Raw genomic sequence first — 21536 nt, forward strand, 5'->3', positions numbered from 1 at the left:
AGAGTTGCAGCTGCATCTTCTAGAGGACAAGCCTCCGGATAGCAGATCACTGTGCATCGCTGCCCTCTGATTCTCTGAGCCATCTTCCCCTACGTCATAGGACTTTATGACTCTTCTCAGGTTGGGCCCAGAGATCCCTACCGAGCAGGACCACCTTATAACAAGCATTCTGTGATTTTTAACCTTAGTGCTTGTAATTTCCCAGCGCGCCTCAAACAAACTTACAAACGTTCATGGTGTCCAACAGAGTGTCCACAGAGCCCATAATGAGCCTCTAACCCTCTTACACAAACACAAAGCATTCCAAGCCCTGATAGCTCATGCATGAGGCAAAATACAAAAGAGGACACCCAAGGATCCACAGACACAAGATACCATAGTTTCATTTAGAGTGAGTGATCCAGGTCAAACATCGAAATCTCCAAAGACTATGAAACAGAGGGATAACTCCAATGATGCACATGGCCCAGTGAGACCTCAGCATCTTCCAAGGAAACACTCCAGATTCTCTTGGTATCTTCCCAAATGCACATGAACCTTTCTGCACCAGCAACTCCAAGTACACAATGATACCAAAGTTGATGCAAAAAATGACCTGAGATTTTCCCTGTTACTCTACGGTGCCTGCCTGCTAAAAGAGCCAACAAAAGCCAGGGAGTGGAGTGGATGCTGGGGGCACCTGCTAGAACCAGCCCCTCAAGCCCAAGGCTCCCATCCTCCTGCATCCACAGGTGCCTGCGGGCTCAGCCCAGGCCACAGTTCTAACAGTGGAAAAGACTTCTCTTGGCTGAATTCCATGTCCTTCATTGCTGTTCATGTGTGGTCACGAGTTGTCAAATCAAACCTGTGCAGCCAAGTGTCAGCCTCAGCACTACTGTCCCGGGGAACATGAGCTAAGGCATTGGAACCTCAAACCATTCCATGCGGGCTCTCCAACAAACCTGCTACCAGGTTCTCCAGCCTGAACTGAGACATTCTCTTCCAACAGATCCACACACCCCTTGTCCCTGCAACTACACTTGGGATGGGCGCACGCTCCATTCACTACGCCCACTTTGATGGCCCCAAGTACTGCCACAAGCCTCCTGCAGACCCCACCAGGCTCTCTCCGCTTTCCCCATTTGTCTACCTCTCCTCCCTGCATGACTGGACTAAGCAAGACTAAAGCACACAGGGGTTTCTTGGCAAAGGGGATCACAAGAGCAGTGCCCACGAGCTACCACCAAAAGGACACTGCACATTCAGCATGAAAATCAAGAGACTGGCCCTCCTGCGAAAGTCTGCCACCACCTGGGGACATTATGGAGTCCACGTACAAAGGCATTTGAGATGAGCAAGTCTCAAAGCAAGGGTCTCCAGGTCTCACTATCTCCTGTTTGGCCCACCCACACCTACTTGGAAGATATTCTAGCTCTTGAGGGGTGCGGGGGACAGCGTCTCCTTCCTACCCCATTAGGTTTGGGATTTCTGCTCATCCTCAGCGCGATGAAATCACAATCACTGACACTGAGCACATGAACTCGTAGATGGCAAAGCTGCTGTCCACGATGGTGACTGGTCCCTGGATGGACAGAGCGTAGATCTAGGGGCTGCAGTGGACTAAACACAGCAGACTAAACATGGGGACATCTCAGCCCACTGCTTGAGGACACCAGTTCTGTAGGGCTTTTCAGGACTTCCTATATTTCTTGGCTCTTCTTTTGAGTAATTAAGTAGTCACATGGGGTAAAGATCAATTACAGCTGAAATGTCCAGAACATGGGAAACATCTTCATCACCTGCCCTGTTCTCTTGGTCTTCCCTGAGGATTATTCAGCCCAACCCATAGTCCTGTCATCTACAGACATTTCCAGTATCAGGTACTGCAGCCACGCTGGGAAGAAGAGGAACACTATGAGCCCTAAAAGAGGGGAACCAGGAAGGACTCATAACCCATGAACAAGGGCATTAATTTCTGCTGATGGCAACTGATACACAGGCAATAAACCTGGGTAACAGGAGAGAAACTGTTAGGAGGGCATGGGGAGACCTCTCTGAGCCTAGACTTGAAGGGTGACAAAGGGCCTCAGCCAGGGTGACTTGAAGGTGAGAAACGAAACTAAGATGTCAGACAGAAATGGTTTTGGTATTTGGAAACAGAGAAAAGGTAAATGATACCAGGACAGGCTGAACCATGAGCAAAGAGTCAACTCCCAGGATGAGGCTGGAGACACTGACAGGGCCCTGAGCTTGACAGAGGGCTGTGGAACCACAGCGAGGAGTCAAGCTTTTGCCCCAGGAAAAGATGAAAGCCAGTGGAGGTCTGAACGTCAGGATGTAAAAGAAATCTCCCTTCAGATTTAGCCTTATTCATAGAAGTCATCTAATTCTGAGCCTGTGATCCTGCCTCCATCCTACAGTTTTCCTTTTCATTTTTCATTGAGGGAGGACTGGGATCTATTTAAAATTCTCATTACCACCAGACACTCCCTCCAAACCAGAACTGCCACACACAGACACACAGCCAATTTGGCTAATCATTTCAGGGGTCAGTGTTGCTCACGCTCAGAGTTTCCGGTCTAGCCTCTCATCTCCATGTTACAAGTGGGCTCCCTCAGGCCCAGAGAGAAGCTGTTTATGAGAAGGTCTGAGCTGAGTGAAGAGAACCGGTATAAGTGAATAATGAAATGAGAGGCTGAAGGGCAAGGGGGCCAAGTTTGTCCCTAATGCCCATCCCATTTAAGACTAGGAACATCTGTCATGTATCTGAGCAAAAGAAACTTTTCTTTCAAGATTGGGTCAAATTGACACCAAGCAGGTAATTCTTTATTATGAGATTGCAGTAAAATATTTTAAAAATACAGAATTGCAAATATATATCCACTGGTACAAAAAACATTGTAAGGGGTCAGCTTAGAAATAGGATCTGACCAATCTTTTTCATCATGAACAGAGAGACTCTGTTGGAAGGTTTCAGGTCAGTCCAGCTCATCCTTCCTCATTTGCACAGAAAAGTCAAAAAGGGACCTGAGGGAAACATCTTCATATCACCTCACAGCTCACTTTTTTCACTGATCATAGAAAATGGAGAAAACAGACCATTAGACTAACCAGTTAAACTAGGTAGTTTTTTTTTCTTTTTCTGAAAGGAAAGAATGAAGCATTTTATTTTGTTGCTTTTATCGTGTTAAATGTTCTTTTATTTTCCCATTTCTCAAAGAAATGCCTTTAATTTCACAAGATCTAATGTCATACCTCCGTCATTCTCTGGTAAAGAGCTGAGACCAGAAATATCCATTTGTGTGTGCACACATAAACACATACACACAATTCATGTCTTTGGTAAAACCACAGCTGAAAATATGTGTTTTATTATACGACGTCCCATACATAAAACCCTCCAAGATGTATTTCTCTTTGAATTCAGAGAAAGAGAGGGGAGGTGATCTTTGCTTATTAACTTTTATTTTTTCAGTTTCCTCATTTTTAATTTTTAATTATTTTAATTGGAGGATAATACTTTATAATATTGTGATGGCTTTTGCCATACATCAACATGAATTGGACATGTGTCTCCCCCATCCTGAACCCCCTTCCACCTTCCTCCTCACCAGATCTCTCTGGGTTGTTCCAGAGCTCTGGCTTTGGGTGCCCGGCTTTGTGCATCGAACTTGCACTGATCATTCTATTTTACATATGGTAATATGCATGTTTCAATGTTATTCTCTCAAACCATCCCACCCTCACCTTCTCCCACTAAGTCCAGAAGTCTGTTCTTTACATCTGTGTCTCCCTTTGTTGCCCTGCATGTAGGATCACTGGTACCATCTTTGTAAATTCCATATATACACATTAATATACAGTATTTGTCTTTCTCTTTCTGACTTATTTCACTCTGTATAATATGCTCTAGGTTCATCTACCTCATTAGAACTGGTAAACGAAGTGACATTTTTGCTAAGTATGGCACAAAATAGTCCAAGATGATTTACTACTCACCAAAGAAAATTTCAAATGTACGAGATGAAGGGAAGAAAGCACTCAGGCAAGGAATGAATCTGAAAAAAATATGAAAAAAAAATTGTGAATTATTTTTCATCTAAAAATCTGGTGTCAAAGTTTAAAAAAACACTGAGAATAATCATATTTAGAAAAGGATGGTAAGAGTAGAATACTGGAAACTTAAAAAGCTTATTTCTGAAGTTAAAAATGATTACAGAAACAGAATGAATTAAGACCTACTCCAAGCCACAAAAAGCAACATACATAAAGAAAGGAGAAAGTGTGAATCCAGTACAAAAAAAGTGTTCCTTTAAAAATGCTACTCAATAGTGATACAGTGCATGAGAATCTGCCTGATAAGGCAGGGGACATGGGTTCTATCCCTCCTTCAGGAAGATCCCACAAGTACAAGCAACTAAGCCTGTGCACAACTACTGAGCCTGTGCTTTAGAACCTGGGAGCCACAACCCCTGAGCACACAGCACAGCCTGGCCAAAAAAATTCATTAAAAAAAAAAAAAGCTACCACAGAGTGACACCCTGCAGTCAGTCATTTCTTGTCCCAGGTCTCTTCTTCCCTGACCTCTATCTCATGATAGGACAAGGGAAGGGGGTCTCTCACACCTCAGTGAATCAAGCCACTGCCCCAGGCTCAACAGGGTTTGCAAATGAAAGTCATCTTCTGCCACAACTAATAAATAAAGACACAAGCCTTATAGACAGGAGTTTTGAAATTCTCATCCTCCTCTGTATAACTAAAAAAATTATCTGTATCCAGACAACTGGCCACACCTGGATCGAGCTGACCCCTCTGTTCACCTATCTCCCTATTTCATCTGGGTCTGGTGTCTCTTTTTCTCCCCCTCTGCTCTCCTGCTGCTCCTGTCCTATTTCCTCCCTCACAAGTGTCCTGTCCCAGGCTGCTGCAATTCGTTCCCCCTCGAAATGCTCTCTCTCCAACCTTCCTGAGTCTTTCAAAAATCCATACCTAAGTCTGCCTCTTTCTTCCCCCATTTCGGCTCCCTCTCTGCGCTCCAGATTACTCCCCTCCTCTCGCTGAGACTCTCCCTTCCTCCCCACTCTCTAGCAGGCCATGTGGCTATGCTTCCTTCCAGCTCTTTCTTCCTGTGCTCCTTACCTCTTTCTCTGTCAACACCATAAAACCAGCCACCTCAAATTGAGACTTGACCCCATGTGGCGGGACTCGAACCGGGTGAAAACACAACTCGGCACTCTAACCGAAGAGGCCAGGACTCAAACCCGGCCTAAACCCAGTTAGGGACTCTCCACCTCTGATGTCCCTCATCACCCTTCGCCTCCCCGCTCCCATCACTGAGACAGGGCAGTTCTCCCTATGCTGTTTTCCAGTCCCTGGAGATCTGGCTTTCTGATTTATTAATACTTCTCTATTTTACTCACTTGGCTATTTTCAAGGCTTAACCTCTTTGACTTGACTATCCCTTTGCAAGTCCCTCAGCCAGTCTCAGTTTTCCCACTGGTTCTCCCTGATGCTTTTCTCCTCAGTTTCAGTTATTTCTCTCAGTCCTTCTGACTCTGCTTCTCCTGATCCTCCAGCCTCCTGAATTTACTGAGTGGGCGACAGAACGAGACGCCCCCGGACCGGAAGATCACCTTTTCCGACCGAGTTGAACTGGGCATGCAACAGCACTGACTGTCACATGGCTGGCTCAGGTCACCTGCCCTATGAGGGGTGAGGGGACGGGCTGACAGGAAAGGGGGCTGCTGCGGGGCAAAAGGACCGGCCTCAGGAGACGCGAGGACAGTGGGGCTGGGAGGGAGGGGGCTCAGGAGCGGGGCGGCCTCTCCGGAATCCCGGGACCAGGGAGAGGGCGCGGCCTCTCAGGAGAGCGGGGGCGACCAGCTCTGCCTCCAGCGGTCGAGAAGGCGACGCGGCGGGCGCGACTCCAACTCGCGAGAGAGGGCTTTACTTGGCGAGGCCAGAAGTAAAAAAGGGTTTTAAGCAGGACAATGTCGCCAGAGGCGGTGTCTACGCGCACCGAGGGCCGAAACCGCCTCAGCAACACTTAAAACCCAAACGAAAAGATAACTAACTGGGCCGCCACGGCGCGGCAGCGTCTATTCGGGGCCGAGCACCGGGTGCCAGGGTGTTCAGGTCGCTGGCAATTCCCACACCATGAGGACGAGTGAGCGGGGGCGGAGGTGGGGGTTGGAGGGGTGGCGAGCTCTGCAAACTTACTCTAGAAGGAAGCTTAGACGCCGCTCGGGGACCTCGGCTCCGCGCTCTCCAACTTCCGGCTCTGTGGGAAAGGGCTCTTGGTTTTAGAGCCGCGGCTTCCGACCAGGGGCGGGGCGAGCACCCGCTCTGCGCAGAGTTCGTGGGAGGGGCGGGGCGCGGAGGGGGCGGGGCCTGTTACCTTGACAGCATTAAGTTACGTCTGTAACACTGCTCTGGTAAAAGCTTCGTTATGTTGGAAGCCAAGATACTTCCTCTTAAGACTAAAAGGGTTTATTCTCAATAAAAGCTGTTTTTCACAGCATGGTGTGCTTAGATCTGCCAGTGAGGCTGAAGCAATTCAGGGATCTGGGAACTTGGGCAGTTTTAAGAAACAAGAAAGGGACGAGTCTCTATATTACAAACACAAAACTCTACCTGGGTAGAAATGTGCTATTCCTACTGACACCCTGCAAAACAGCAAACTCAAAATAATGCTCAGTTCAACAAACTCAGGGTCAGTACCTGGGTGTCTGAGATGGAGGACTTAAGGGATGTGATCATTTGGGTCACTAACCACAGCTTTAAAAAGAGCAAGACGCTTTAAATGATAATAAACTGTGTTATTGTTTCTCCTATCCAACGTGTTTTCATTATTTCCCTTTCTAAACCTTATATGCAGAGTACATCATGAGAAACGCTGGGCTGGAAGAAACACAAGCTGGAATCAAGATTGCCTGGAGAAATATTAATAACCTCAGATATGCAGATGACACCACCCTTATGACAGAAAGTGAAGAGGAACTAAAAAGCCTCTTGATGAAAGTCAAAGAGGAAACCAAAAAAGTTGGTTTAAAGTTCAACATTCAGAAAACGAAGATCATGGCATCCGGTCCCATCACTTCATGGGAAATAGATGGGGAAACAGTGGAAACACTATCAGACTTTATTTTGGGGGCTCCAAGATCACTGCAGATGGTGATTGCAGCCATGAAATTAAAAGATGCTTACTCCTTGGAAGAAAAGTTATGACCAACCTAGATAGTATATTCAAAAGCAGAGACATTACTTTGCCAACAAAGGCCCATCTAGTCAAGGCTATGGTTTTTCCTGCGGTCATGTATGGATGTGAGAGTTCGACTGTGAAGAAGGCAGAGCACCGAAGAATTGATGCTTTTGAACTGTGGTGTTGGAGAAGACTCTTGAGAGTCCCTTGGACTGCAAGGAGATCCAGCCAGTCCATTCTGAAGGAGATCAGCCCTGGGAGTTCCTTGGAAGGAATGATGCTAAAGCTGAAACTCCAGTACTTTGCCCACCTCATGCAAAGAGTTGACTCATTGGAAAAGACTCTGATGCTTGGAGGGATTGGGGGCAGGAGGAGAAGGGGACAACAGAGGATGAGATGGCTGGATGGCATTACAAACTCGATGGGCCTGAGTCTGAGTGAACTCCGGGAGTTGGTGATGGACAGGGAGGCCTGGCATGCTGCACTTCATGGGGTTGCAAAGAGTCGGACACACTGAGTGACTGAACTGAACTGAACTGATACTGTGAAAGGATTATCAAAAAAGTTTACCTAGCATCCATAATTTCCTATGAAGGAATGAATGAATGAATGAATGAAGTCACTCAGTTGTGTCCGACTCTTTGCGACCCCATGGACTGTAGCCTACCAGGCTCCTCTGTCCATGGGATTTTCCAGGCAATGGTACTGGAGTGGATTGCCATTTCCTTCTCCAGCGGATCTTCCCAACCCAGGGATCGAACCTGGTCTCCCACATTGTAGACAGACGCTTTACCGTCTGAGCCACCAGGAAGTAGGCGTAATTTTTCTTTTCTTCTATTTTCCTTTCTCTTTTTAGGTTATCTATAATTTCAAACTCTATCTATTTCTAGATAACCTAAAAAGAGAAAGCAAAATAGAAGAAAAAAACATTTTTTTTCTTTTGATGAGAACCGCATTATTCTTTAAAATACTCTATTCTATACTTCGGAGGAACTGCTTAGACACTCAGCTGTGTCAGATTCTTTGCAACCCCATGGACCATAGCCTGCCAGGCTCCTCTGTCCGTGGGACTCTCCAGGCAAGAATACTTGAGTGGATTGCCATGCCCTCCTCCAGGGGATCTTCCCAACCCAGGGATTGAACCCAAGTTTTGTGCATTGCAGGCGAATTCTCTACTGTCTGAGCCACCAGGGAAGCCTGACTATTAAGTATCTTTCCCAAAAACTTGTTTAGGAAATTACACTAAACTAAATAATATCAATAATGTAACTTCAAGTTGATTATATGTTCAGTATGAACATAATTAGAATTTTTCACTATTTTCAAGTTGTAATATATTTTAGGACTTTATTTTCTAAAGCTATGACAAACCTCAACAGCATATTAAAAAGGAGAGACATTATTTTGCCCACAAAGGTCTGTATAGTAAAGCTATGGTTTTTCCAGTAGTCATGTATGGATATTAGAGCTGGACCATAAAGAAGGCTGAGTGGTAAAGAACTGATGCTTTTGAACTGTGGTGTTGGAGAAGACTCTTGAGAGTCCCTTGGACTGCAAGATCAAACCAGTCAATCCTAGGGGAGATCAATCCTGAATATTCACTGGAAGGGCTGATGTTGAAGCTGAAGCGCCAATACTTTGGTCATGTGATATGAAGAGCCAACTCATTAGAAGAGCCCCTGATGCTGGGAAAGATTGAAAGCAGGAGAAGAAGGGAAAGACAGAGAATGAGATGGCTGAATGGCATCATCCACTCAATGGACATGAGTTTCAGCAAGCTCTGGGAGATGGTGAAGGACAGGGAAGGCTGGCATGCTGCTGTCCACAGGGTTGCAAAGAGTCGGACATGACTGTCCAAATGAACAACAACAACGTTCTCTCAAATGTGTGTAAGAAAGTCTGAAAAATAGTCTTCCGAAGATTTGGGATTTATGGATGAGCACCATACCCCCATCAAATCATGGAATCTAATCAACATTTTCAGAACCTTCAAAAATGGCAGATTACATGTTATTTTCCAAAACACATGTCAAAATATATCAGTCTTAGCAATATCTTCTTAGATGCCCTTCTAGTAGCCAACTCCCACGCTTAGATTTGTTTCAGAGCAGGCTGTTTGATTCGAAATCTCATAGGCATTCTCTTCCTTATTCAGTTCAGTTCACTCACTCAGACGTGTCTGACTCTTTGCGACCCCAGGAATCACAGCACGCCAGGCCTCCCTGTCCATCACTAACTCCCAGAGTTCACTCAAACTCATGTCCATCAAGTCAGTGATGCCATCCAACCAACTCATCCTCTGTCGTCCAAACTGAGCTATCAGGGAAGCCCAAATGAAATATTAACTTCTGCATTAAAAAAAAAAAAAAGAAAGAATGCCATTTGCAGCTACATGAATGGAATTAGAGATTATCATACTAAGTGAATAAGCCAAAGACAAATTATCACTTATATGTGAAATTTTAAAAAAGGTCTAATTGAACTTACATACGAAACAGAAACAGACCCAGAAACGTAGAAAACAAACACAGAAGTGACCAAAGCGGAAGGTAGGACGGATAAATCAGGATTTGGGATTAATACAGACACACTCCTAGGTATAAAACCGATACCCAACAAGGAGCTACTACACAGTACAGGGAACTATACTTCATAGTTCATAATACCCTATAAGGGAAAAGGATGTGTCAAAGAATATATATAAATAAAACTGAATCACTTTGCTGTATACCCAAAATTAACTGAACATTGTAAATCAACAACTTCAATAAAAAATTTCTAAGTAATAATACCTACAAATTACATATCCTAAAATAAACAGGTGAATTTGTAGAAACATACTATCTAACCCTTAAGCATAAAGCCAATAAAAATGTGAACCAAATTATAACTAGAAAGATTCAAGCAGTAATTAAAATCCTCAGACTAAGAAAAACCTAGGGTCAGATGCCATCTGTGAAATTATACTAAACCTTTACAAAAGAAGCACCTCTAATCCTGCCAAAAATATTACAAAGAGTTGAAGATGCAACACTGACAAACTCACTGAATGGAGCCAACATGATTCTGAAATCGACCCAAAAAAGATAAAAGAACAAAAAAGTAAAATCCAATACTCCCTGATGAATATTGATGCAAAAACCTTAAAAAAAACACCAGCAAAAACAAACACCACAATAAAAAGATCTGAATTCATGACCAAGTGAATTTTATTCATATAAAGCAAAGAGGACTCAACAAACAAAAATCAATTTATACATCACATTAAGAGAATAAAGGGAAAAAACAACAGATGACCACCTCAATTGACACAGGAAAAAAAGCATCTTACAAAATTCAACAACCTTTAAATATATATACACAAACTAGAAAAAATAAGGTATCTCAAAGTAAAATATACCCTGTATGAAAAGAGCACACCTAACATTGTTCTCAATGCTGAAAGACTGAAAACTTTTCTTCTGAGATCAGGAAGAAGGCAAGGACGTGCACTCTGCACCACTGTTCAACAAAGGACTGAAACCCCTAACCAGAGCAATTAGACAAGAAAAAGAAATCAAAGCTTCCCAAAGTGAAAACTTAGAAAGTTACCTTCTTTCCTAGAGGACAAGGTCTTTTATGTATAAACTGTAAAGACTCCACACAAACACAAAAAAACCCCTGCCACATCAAATAACAATTTTAGCAAACTGGCAGGATACAAAAGTCAACATGCAAATCAGTTGCATTTCTATACACAATGAACAATGTCAAAAGAAAATCACATAACAATTTTATTTACTATTATATTAAAAATGGCTGAAATATTTAGGAATAATTTACCAAGGAGGTGAAATATATACACTGAAAACTACTTAACCACTTCGAAAAGAAATCTAAAATAAACAGATCTAGTAGTCATGGACTGGAAATCTCAGTACTAAGTTACCCAAAGTGTTCCACAGATTTAATGAATTCATTATGAAAATTACAATAGAAGTGTTTGCAGAAATATAAAAAAACTTGCCAGAAGTCATAGAGAATCTCAAGGGACCATAAACTGCAAAAATACTCTTCAGTAAGTAGAAAGATGTTGAGGTCTTTTAACGGACGGGAACCTGGTGGTCTGGAGACTACCGATGAGAAAGTAAAGGAGAGAGAAAGAGGCTGATATTCCTTGGTTTACGCAGAAAGCCAACAAAGTCCCCGACACGGGGCTTGCTCTGTTCACGGAGGCCTCAGGAGCCCTCTCGATGGGCTGAAGGCGCAGCACGCCTCTCTTATTGGAACACAGAATTCCTGACAGATCCAAAACAGCACGCAGGAAGCCTCCTGTTAACAGGAAGAAGAAAAATGAAGGCCACCCTTTTCAAAATTTCAAGCCATATCACAATATAATTCAGATGGTATAGTGCTGGCATAAACATGGATTTATACACCAAGGGAACAGAAAAGAATGCTCAGAAATAACCATTTGCATATATTTAAAAATCTAATAACAAGGATGCTAAGAAAACCCAGTGGAAAAAAGACAGTTGCCATAACAAATGGTGAATCTATGGGTAAAACAATGAAGAGGAAACCTCACCTGCATCAAAAGTAAAAACATCTCTGTGCCAAACCACAAAATGAACACAGTGAAAAGACAAAATCTGAAAAGTGATGGCAATGAAAGTGAATTTCCAATTCTCAGATTTAGATTCATGTCACAGTTTCAAACAGATGATGGAATAGCACACCCTTTATCACTGATACCTGATTCTGAACTTTCCATCCTATTTCCAATCAAGATTTTGAAGTCAGTGCCTCACTCACTTAGCTTCAACTACCTTAGAACAAATTTCCCGTTTTAGGTCTATTTCCAGATTTTACCAGGTACTATACATGTTAATCAGAGAAGGCAATGGCAACCTACTCCAGTACTTTTGCCTGGAAAATCCCATGTACGGAGGAGCCTCGTAGGCTGCAGTCCATGGGATCGCTAAGAGTCGGACAGGACTAAGCAACTTCACTTTCACTTTTCACTTTCATGCATTGGAGAAGGAAATGGCAACCCACTCCAGTGTTCTTGCCTGGAGAATTCCAGGGACGGGGGAGATTGGTGGGCTGCCGTCTATGGGGTCGCACAGAGTCAGACACGACTGAAGCGACTTAGCAGCAGCAGCAGTGCATGTTAATACCTGCCTTCCATGCACAGATTCTTAATCCTGATTGACAGAGAGCAGACTGCACATCCAGAAGGACCAGAGGCAATCCCTGCTGCCCAACAGCACTGAGACCTCTTCTAAAACCTGTGGGTGTGAAGCCCTGCCCAGGATGGTGCCCTCTACACAAAGTCCAGGCCACTGGGTCATGGGAAGACGGGATCTAAGTGGAGACGACAGACCCTGAGGGAAGTTCCCTGGTGAGTGTGCACTACAGGTGTCAGGAAGGATACTTCAGAGTCAGAGATGATTAGTAAGTCCAAAGAAGGGATTTCAGGAAGGACAGACTGAGAATCAACTGAGAATATGATTTTACCTGAGAAAGAGCCATTCCTCTTTTCTTTTTTCCTCCTCTTCCCAGCTTCTTCCTCAGACAATCTAAGTTTTTAGAAGTTGATCTTGCAAGTGGAAAACAGGCTGCTTAAGGCTTAGGATCAACATTCCCCCTTCGTCTGCCACAACCAGAAAAACAGGAAGACCTCCCCCTATGTGGAACAGTGCTTTGGTGTCCACTGCCTCAGGTGGGATGCTGTTTCTGCCCTCCTATTTCTTCCCTCACACCTCTCTTGCCCCCTCGGCAACTTGTTTCTCCTCTTGCTGCTCTTCTCCCCACTCCCACCCTTCTAAGTGTCCGAAGTATCTGTACATCTGTCTCTTTCTTTCTCCAACTCTGCTCCCTCTCTGCCTTCTAGTCACACCTCTTCTCTCCCCGTTACACTCCCACTCTGGGGCACTCCAGGTGTCTATGCTTAGCCCCTTCTCTTCTCTTCCAGTCAACACCTACCCGTTTCTCTCCCAGGATCACCCCTGTCAGCCCTCCTACCGCAGACGCAGGGCCCCTGTCTCCTTGTCTCCAACTCCTGGAGATCCCACGCCTTTGTCCATTTCTCTTTCACCCACCCGCTACTTTAAGGGAGGGCTAAATCTATTTCATTTTACCATCTCTGCAAGTGCCTCAGCCATCCTGGGCCACTCCATCGGTCCTCTCATTGTTTCCCACTTCTGACTTTGCCTTTCACTCTCAGTCACTGCTTCTTCTGATCCCCCTCGCCCACGTATCTACAGAAATGAGCAAATGAAACGCTCACCTATCAAAACAGCACATTTTCCAACGAGACGGACTCGTGACGGAAAAACACTGGGTGTCACACTTCCAGCCCAGGGGTGAGAAAAAGGGACTGACCGGGAAGGGAAGCCTGCGGGGCAGAACGATCGGCCTGAGGAGACGCGAGGGCAAAGAGGGTGGGAGCGAGGGGGTCTCGGGGGCCGGCCGGGCTCTCCAGAATCGCAGGATCGGGGAGAGGACGCGGCTTCTCCGGGAGTGGGGCTGTCGACGCGACCTCCAGGGGCCGACAGGGTGAGGGAGAACCAGCGGGACCCTGAAGATGGGAGTGGCGAGGGCCGGTTGGAGGGCTAAGCGCGCAGCACAGATTCACACTAAGAGAAAAAAACTCAAGGGCCGCCGGGCGACCTTCTCTCTCGGCCTTCCGCTTCCGCAGGAAACTGCGCACGCGCGGATCACGAGGCGGAGCTTCCGGGTCGGGGGTTAGGCGGATCGCTGCAGGCAAGGGGCGGGGCGAGAAGCGTCCAAGTCTGCAGAGCGAGAGCAAGGCGGGGCAAGGGGCAGGGAGATGCTTAACAGTCCTATGAAAGTGAAGTAGCTCAGTGGAGTCCGACTCTTTGCGATCGCACGGACGGTAGCCTACCAGCCTCCTCCCTCCATGGGATTCTCCAGGCAAGAATACTGGAGTGGGTTGCCACTTCCTTCTCCTAGGGCTCTTCCCGACCCAGGGATCGAACCCTGGTCTCACGCATTGCAGGCAGACGCTTTAACCTCTGAGCCACCAAGGAAGCCCCGTAACAATCCTGTGATGCCCCATAAATTACAGCCTGTTTTTTTTAATCTGTTGCCTTTAACATCTAAATAGATAGCATATTCTTCTATAATTACAATATGGAAATGTCTATGAACAAAATAAACTTTTTGTCATATGTTGAGGAAAGAACGGTGGTAGTAGTGAAAGTCGCTCAGTCGTGTCCGACTCTGCGACCCCATGGTCTATACAGTCCATGGAATTCTCCAGGCCAGAATACTGGAGTGGGTAGTCTTTCCCTTCTGCGTGAGATCTTCCCAAGCCAGGGATCTAACCCAGGTCTCCCGCATTGCAGGCGGATTCTTTACCAGCTGAGCCACAAGGGAAGCCTCTGTTAGCGAGATTCATCCAGTGTTTTAGCAACAACATCTAAGCAGCCAGGGTATGGTCAGTGTTTAGGGACAGATTTAAACATCTGCAATCTGTGCATACCTTTGATTTCTTCTTTTAGTGCCTGTTAGCTGCTAGACAGTTCTTTTCTCCTTAAATTCTTCCGATTTAATTTGAATTTTATACATTCCCCCACAGCCTCCTGGGAATTTTGAGGATTTGGGGTCATTTTGCACTCCCCCTCAGGATGCGAGGAAAACATACACTGGGCACAGTGGAGAGGAGGAAGCTGGCGGGTTCCGCGGACCAGAGGCACTGCTGCGGCGGGGCTCCACGCCTCCGTGCCAGCAGAGGTGGCGGCCTTCCCAGGTCGCTGTGTCACTCCGTTACACTTTTAAAGCAAAAGCTTATAACTTTGTAGACCAGTTATGTTGGAAACTAGGATATTTCCTCCTAACAAGTAGAAAAGTTTCAACAAAGATTTTATTTTCCTTTTTAAAATTTTTTGAAATGACAAAAGTATGACAACACATTTACATCAGGCTTTGAAAATAGTTACAGACAATTCCACTGTATATTACAATTTTTTCAGTAGACAAATTAAGATTTTTACTAGGAATCTCAATATTAAACTCTCAAAAATTAATAGAATGGACAGGAAAGTAGGTTATAGTAGACCTGAAAAAAATTGTGAACCAATTCAACATAATTAAGACTTATACAATTTTCACACAAGAGCAGGATACAAATTTTATTCAAGTTCCCATAGACTACTAACCAGGAGACACTGGAATATGACGTAAAACAAGGTGCAAAAGTTTCATGGCCTAAATAAAGAGTATTGAAATCATACAGGGCCTGTTCTCTTATTACTGTGAAACTATGTGAAAAATCAATACTATAAGGTATTTGAAAATAACCCACATATTTTCAAGTGCAATAAATAAATAAATGTTTTTGTCAGCAGGTTCTTGCCTGTCCTGCTCCTGGCAATTCAGGGATTGGGAACCTGGGTCTCCAAAGAGTTCCTGAACGGCTGTAATTGGATGCAGAAACTTTCCTCCCATTAGAATAATTTAAGCATCTTAAGAAAACAAGAGATTTTTCTGGGTTTCTCTCTGTACTGTAAACTAAAATAAGAAATACAAAACTATCCCTGGGGAAAACATGCCATTTTACAGTGACATCCTGTATCACAACTTTTCCTCTTTGTTCCTCATTCAGCTAGAAGGCCAAACTCCAAACTGTGTCTCAGTTCCAGAGACACAAGGTCAAAACCTACAGTCTGAGACTGGAGGACTAAGGTATGTGATAACTTCCGTCAGTACCTTTTTTTTTTTTCATTTTGAAACTGACAAATTTTACTAACCATTGCTTTAAAAAGAGCAATTTTCGTTGATCAGTTGCTAAGTTGAATCTGACTCTTTGAAACTCCATGAACTGCAGCACACCAGGCTTCCCTGTCTTCACTATCTCCCAGGGTTTTCTCAAACTTGTGTTCATTGAGCGGGTAATGCCATCCAACAATCTCATCCTGTCGTCCTCTTCTCCTGCCCACAGTCTTTCCCAGCGTCAGGGTCTTTTCCATTGAGTCCGCTCTTTCCATCATGTGGCCAAAAAGAGCAATGCATCTTTAAAAATTGATGAAAACCACCTTTTCCTTTAGTACACATTCTAAGATTCTACTGCTCTCCACACAACAGGCCAATAATTGAGAGACAAGTTATTGGGGCAGGAATAACGACTTTATTCAGAAAGTCAGCAAACCGAAAATATGGTGGACTGGTACCCCCAAAACCATCTTATCCGAATTAGAACTCAGTCCCCTCTTTTATACTTCCTGACCTGCATGCAGGTTTCTCAAAAGGCAGATCACGTAGTCTGGTATTCCCATCTCTTTCAGAATTTTCCACAGTTTACTGTGACCCACATAGTCAAAGACTTTGGCATAGTTAATAAAGCAGATATAGATGTTTTCTGGAACGCTCTTGCTTTTTTGATGATCCAGTGGATGTTGGCAATTTGGTCTCTGGTTCCTCTGCCTTTTCTAAAACCAGCTTGAACATCTGGAAGTTCACGGTTCACGTATTGCTGAAGCTTGACTTGGAGAATTTTGAGCATTACTTTACTAGCATGTGAGATGAGGGCAATTGTGCGGTAGTTGGAGCATTCTTTGACATTGCTTTTCTTTGGGATTGGAATGAAAACTGACCTTTTCCAGTCCTGTGGCCACTGCTTAGTGTTCCAAATTTGCTGGCATATTGAGTACAGCACTTTCACAGCATCATCTTTCAGGATTTGCAGAGGAATGGAAGGCCATAAAAGGTCATTGTATAGGGTCACTCCTCAACCCCTCCCCCCCCACACACAATATCAGTAATCTTATTACTGTTTAAATCATTCATGTGCTGAGGTAGAACAAATTTAAGGCAACATAATATATTTAAGATATAATTTCAACTGTTAAAAAGTACAAAGCTTATTTATGAGATGATGTTTTGTAATAAAACCATGGAGTTGCATATCCATGCACACATGCATGCACATGTAAATACACAACTGACTGAAATGAAGAGTTGCCTCTTGACACATTTTTAAATCATTTTCTCATTATCACTTTTAGTCATGTATTTCAGCATTGAAAATGAATCAACTGTACTTAAGTTTGTCAATATTACATTTTTTTAAAGCTTGTTTGTTTATTTAGGTTGTGCTGGTCTTTGTTACTTTGTGTGGCTTTTTCTAGTTGCACTGAGCGGGAGATACTCTGTAGTTGTGGTGAGTGGGCTTCTCACTGCAATGGCATCTTTTGTTACAGAGAACAGGTTGTAGGTGGACTGCAGGCACAAGGCTTCTGTAGTTGCAACACATGGGGTCTGCGGTTTTGGCTCGCAGGCTCTCGAGCATGGGCTCAGTAGTTGTGCTGGATGGCCTTAGTTACTCCCGGGCATGCGGAATCTTCTGAGACAAGGGAGATCAAACCCATATCCCCTGCATTGGCAGGCACATTGTTATCCACTGGAACAACAAGGAAGTCTCAACTCTAATACTATATTAGTTTAAAAAAACAAAAAGTACTATACATATAAAAGACATGTATAGAATACTTCGAGTTCAATCTCTATAAAATACCTATATTCAAAAATAATATGAGGGCATCTCTCCTGACGCAATGGTAAAGAATCCACCCACAAATGCGGAAGACACGGGTTCTGCTCCAGGATAAGGCCACATGCCTCGAGGCAACTAAGACCAAGTGACACAACTACTGAGCCTGTGCTGTAGCGCCCAAGAGCCCAAACTACTAGGCCCACGTCCTGAAACTACTGAAGCCCAAGCATCACACAGCCCATGCTCTGCAACAAGACACAACGAGAATCCCATGCACCACGACTAGAGAAAGCCCCCACTGCTGGCAACTAGAGAAAAGACCAAGCAGCAACAAAGACCCAGAACACACAAATAAATAATTTTTCTAAAAAAATAATGATTTTATCCTTAGTTATTTTAGTGTGTCAGTTCAGTTCAGTTCAGTCACTCAGTCATATCCTACTCTTTGCGACCCCATGATTGCAGCACATCAGGCCTCCCTGTCCATCACCAAAACCAGGAATTCACCTAAACTCTTGTCCATCAAGTAGGTGATACCATCCAGCCATCTCATCCTCTGTTGTCCCCTTCTCCTCCTGCCCCCAATCCCTCCCAGCATCAGAGTCTTTTCCAATGAGTCAGCTCTTCGCCTTAGGTGGCCAAAGGATTGGAGTTTCAGCTTTAGCATCAGTGCTTGCAAAGAACACTAAGGGCTGATCTCCTTCAGAATGGACTGGTTGGATCTCCTTGCAGTCCAAGGGACCCTCAAGAGTTTTCTCCAACACCGCAGTTCAAAAGCATCAATTCTTCGGCTCTCAGCCTTCTTCACAGTCCAACTCTCACATCCATACATGACCACAGGAAAAACCATAGCCTTGACTAGACGAACCTTAGTCGGCAAAGTAATGTCTCTGCTTTCGAATATACTATCTAGGTTGGTCATAACTTTTCTTCCAAAGAGTAAGCGTCTTTTATTTCATGGCTGCAGTCACCATCTGCAGTGATTTGGTAGCCCAAAAAAATAAAGTCTGACACTGTTTCTACTGTTTCCCCATCTATTTCCATGAAGTGATGGGACCGGATGCCATCATCTTCGTTTTCTGAATGTTGAGCTTTAAGCCAACTTTTGCGCTCTCCTCTTTCACTTTCATCTAGAGGCTTTTTAGCTCCTCTTCACTTTCTGCCATAAGGGTGGTGTGATCTGCATATCTGAGGTTATTGATAGTTCTCCCGGCAATCTTGATTCCAGCTTGTGTTTCCTCCAATCCAGTGTTTCTCATGATATACTCTGCATATAAGTTAAATAAGCAGGGTGACAATATACAGCCTTGATGTACTCCTTTTCCTCTTTGGAACCAGTCTGTTGTTCCATGTCCAGTTCTAACTGTTGCTTCCTGACCTGCATACAGATTTCTCAAGAGGCAGGTTAGGTGGTCTGGTATTCCCATCTCTTTCAGAATTTTCCACAGCTTCTTGTGATCCACACAGTCAAAGGCTTTGGCATAGTCAATAAAGCAGAAATAGATGTGTTTCTGGAACTCTCTTGCTTTTTCCATGATCCAGAGGATGTTGGCAATTTGATCTCTGGTTCTTCTGCCTTTTCTAAAACCAGCTTGAACGTCAGGGAGGTCACGGTTCACGTATTGCTAAAGCCTGGCTTGGAGAATTTTGAGCATGACTTTACTAGCAAGTGAAATGAGTGCAATTGTGCAGTAGTTTGAGCATTCTTTGCCAGTGCCTTTCTTTGGGATTGGAATGAAAACTGACCTTTACCAGTCCTGTGGCCACTGCTTAGTTTTCCAAATTTGCTGGCATATTGAGTGCAGCACTTTCACAGCATCATCTTTCAGGATTTGAAATAGCTCAACTGGAATTCCATCACCTCCACTGGCTTTGTTCGTAGTGATGCTTTCTAAGGCCCACTTGACTTCACATTCCAAGATGTCTGGCTCTAGATTAGTGATCACATCATCATGATTATCTGGGTTGTGAAGATCCTTTTTGTACAGTTCTTGTGTGTATTCTTGCCACCTCTTCTTAATATCTTCTGCTTCTGTTAGGTCCATACCTTTTCTGTCCTTTATGGAGCCCATCTTTGCATGAAATGTTCCCTTGGTATCTCTAATTTTCTTGAAGAGATCTCTAGTCTTTCCCATTCTGTTGTTTTCCTCTATTTCTTTGCATTGATTGCTGAAGAAGGCTTTCTTATCTCTTCTTGCTATTCTTTGGAACTCTGCATTCAGATGCTTATATCTTTCCTTTTCTCCTTTGCTTTTCACCTCTCTTCTTTTCACAGCCATTTGTAAGGCCTCCCCAGACAGCCATTTTGCTTTTTTGCATTTCTTTTCCATGGGGATGGTCTTGATCCCTGTCTCCTGTACAATGTCACGAACCTCATTCCATGGTTCATCAGGCACTCTATCTATCAGATCTAGACCCTTAAATCTATTTCTCACTTCCACTGTATAATCATAAGATATATGATTGAAGTCATACCTGAATGGTCTAGTGGTTTTCCCTACTTTCTTCAATTTGAGTCTGAATTTGGTAATTAGGAGTTCATGATCTGTGCCACAGTCAGCTCCTGGTCTTGTTTTTGTTGACAGTATAGAGCTTCTCCATCTTTGGCTGCAAAGAATATAATGAATCTGATTTCAATGTTGACAATCTGGTGATGTCCATGTGTAGAGTGACCGCTGGAAAAACCATAGCCTTGACTAGACGGACCTTTGTTGGCAAAGTGATCTCTCTGGCTTTTAATATGCTATCTAGGTGGGTCATAAATTTCCTTCCAAGGAGTAAGTGTCTTTTAATTTCATAGCTGCAGTCACCAGCTGCAGTGATTTTGGAGCCCAAAAAAATAAAGTCTGACACTGTTTCCACTGTTTCCCCATCTATTTCCCGTGAAGTGATGGGACCGGATGCCATGATCTTCATTTTCTGAATGTTGAGCTTTAAGCCAACTTATTCACTCTCCTCTTTCACTTTCATCAAGAGGCTTTTAGTTCCTCTTCACTTTCTGCCACAAGGGTGAGTTCATCTGCATATCTGAGGTTATTGATATTTCTCCCAGCAATCTTGATTCCAGCTTGTGATTCTTCCACCCCAGCGTTTCTCATGATGTTCTCTGCATAGAAGTTAAATAAGCAGGGTGACAATATACAGCCTTGATGCACTTCTTTTCCTATTTGGAACCAGTTTGTTGTTCCATGTCCAGTTCTAACTGTTGCTTCCTGACCTGAATACAGATTTCTCAAGAGGCAGGTCGGGTGGTCTGGTATTCCCATCTCTTTCAGAATTTTCCAGTTTTTTGTGATCCACACGTTCAAAGGCTTTGGCCTAGTCATTAAAGCAGAAATAGATGTGTTTCTGGAACTCTCTTGCTTTTTCCATGAACCAGTGGATGTTGGCAATTTGATCTATGGTTTCTCTGCCTTTTCTAAAACAAGCTTGAACATCTGGAAGTTCATGGTTCACGTATTGCTGAAGCCTGGCTTAGAGAATTTTGAGCATGACTTTACTAGCGTGTGAGATGCGTGCAGTTGTGTGGTAGTTTGAGCATTCTTTGGCAGTGCCTTTCTTTGAGATTGGAATGAAACTGACCTTTACCAGTCCTGTGGCCACTGCTTAGTTTTCCAAATTTGCTGGCATATTGAGTGCAGCACTTTCACAGCATCATCTTCCAGAATTTGAAATAACTCAACTGGAATTCCATCACCTCCACTAGCTTTGTTCATAGTGATGCTTTCTAAGGCCCACTTGACTTCATATTCAAGGATGTCTGGGCTCTAGGTGAGTGATCACCCCATCATGATTATCTGGGTCATGAAGATCCTTTTTGTACAGTTCTTGTGTGTATTCTTGCCACCTCTTCTTAAT

General features: G+C 44.0%; 1 protein-coding gene across 5 annotated transcripts in view; it reads right to left on the reverse strand.

The window, feature by feature from the left end:
- Positions 1–13876, reverse strand: part of LOC105605752 (zinc finger protein 665-like) — a 33148-nt gene extending 19272 nt beyond the window's left edge. Inside the window, exons 1-4 of one of the 5 annotated variants that reach the window (XM_027978685.2) lie at positions 13547–13876; positions 13303–13422; positions 12680–12761; positions 3979–4037 (exon numbers count right to left, since the gene is read on the reverse strand). The gene's annotated coding sequence lies outside the window, so the exon portion shown is untranslated. Of the gene's footprint in view, positions 1–3978; positions 4038–6198; positions 6256–12679; positions 12816–13302; positions 13423–13451 lie in introns of those variants that run through there. The other 4 variants (XM_027978680.2, XM_027978681.2, XM_042231151.1 and 1 more) reach the window with 4 other exon arrangements.
- Between the last annotated feature and the right edge of the window lie 7660 nt (positions 13877–21536).

The sequence above is a fragment of the Ovis aries genome, chromosome 14 (genome assembly GCF_016772045.2).
Source record: "Ovis aries strain OAR_USU_Benz2616 breed Rambouillet chromosome 14, ARS-UI_Ramb_v3.0, whole genome shotgun sequence".
Classification (NCBI taxonomy): Eukaryota; Metazoa; Chordata; class Mammalia; order Artiodactyla; family Bovidae; genus Ovis; species Ovis aries.